General features: G+C 38.2%; 1 pseudogene across 1 annotated transcript; it reads left to right on the top strand.

Moving 5' to 3' along the window:
* Nucleotides 1-529: 529 nt before the first annotated feature.
* On the top strand, nucleotides 530-1,194 carry LOC309863748 (large ribosomal subunit protein uL30 pseudogene; annotated as a pseudogene). The gene has a single exon. The product of its transcript is annotated as a large ribosomal subunit protein uL30 pseudogene (transcript).
* Nucleotides 1,195-1,482: the final 288 nt, after the last annotated feature.

Below are 1,482 nucleotides of genomic sequence, written 5' to 3'. Positions count from 1 at the left end.
TAGGAGTGTAGAGGCCATTATAAGAGACACCCCACAGAGATCACTCACTCCTTTCACCTCGTGAGGATACAATGAGAATACTGTGGCATACAAGAGGGCCATCACCAGACCTCAAAAGCACCCTGGTCTTAGACTTCTAGCCTCCAGAACTTTGAGAAATACATTTCTGTTGTTCATAAGCCGGCCTGTCTATAGTATTGTAACAGCCTGAACAGACTGAGAAAATGGTGGAGAGCAAACAAAGATGAACTTTGCTCCAGAGAGTAGTATTTTAGTCTTCCAACGTTGTTCCCTAGACAAACATCTCTGAAGGACAGTTCAGCGAAAAAGTCAAGCAGTGCCGTTGCTTGCAAGAAACAGAGAAACACAAGAGAATTGTCTCCCAGAAGACTCCAGCTCAAAAAACGCTCAGAATGATTTATATGAAGAGATATAATTAGCTCTTTTCTGGCTAGAACCATGGAGAGTGCAGATGAAAAGAAAAAGAAGGTTCCTACTGTGCCAGAAACCTTAAGAAGGGGTGAAGGAATTTCACGGAGTTGAAGATCAAATGTCTGAGAAAGAAATTTGTTCAAAAGATGCTTCAAAAGGCAAGGAGGAAGCTTATCTATGAAAAAGCTCAGCATTACCATAAGAAACAGAACTAAGACTGGAATAATGAGGATAGCAAGAAAATCTGGCAACTTCTACATACCTGCAGAACCTAATAAATTAGCATTTGTCTTCATGATCAGAGGTATCAATGGTGTGAACCCAAAGATTCAGAAGGTGTTGCAGCTTCTTTGCCTTCACCAGATCTTCAATGACAGCTCTGTTAAGCTCCACAAGACTTTAGTTAACATGCTAAAGATTGTGGAACCTTATATAACATGGGGGGACCCAAACCTGAAGTCAGTGAATGAATTGATCTACAAGCATGGTTATGGAAAAATCAACCAGAAGTGAATTTCCCTGACAGATAACACATTAATTGCCCAATCTCTTGGTAAATATGGCATTATCTGCATGGAGGATCTGATTCACAAAATCTATACTGTTAGAAAATGTTTCAAAGAAGCAAATAACTTTTTATGGTCCTTCAAATTATCTTCTCCATGAGGAGGAATGAAGAAAAAGACCACCCATTTTGTAGAAGGTAGAGATGCTGGCAACAAAGAAGACTAGATTAATAGACTTATTAGAAGGATGAACTAAGGTATCTACCATGATTATTTTTATAATCTGGTCAGTAATAAAGAACTACTCTCAAATGGAAAAAAAAAGATACAAAATAACATTGGAAACATGAAATATTTGAGTTGCGTGTGAAAATTGAAAACATCAAGTGTGAACTCTTATCATTCATAGTCACCTCTTCCCATTCCAAGATCTCTACCAGATTCTGCCTTGAACTCGTTGCTTCTTCTTAGTGGCTTTATGATAAAACATTGAGAAAATTGACAAATATCTTTCAAACAGCCAGGGTCTCCATAGATATAAAGC

This window comes from Mustela nivalis (assembly GCF_964662115.1).
Source record: "Mustela nivalis genome assembly, chromosome: 4".
Classification (NCBI taxonomy): Eukaryota; Metazoa; Chordata; class Mammalia; order Carnivora; family Mustelidae; genus Mustela; species Mustela nivalis.
The sequence above is the reverse complement of the archived record's forward strand: the minus strand, read 5'-3'. Positions and strand labels throughout refer to the sequence as shown.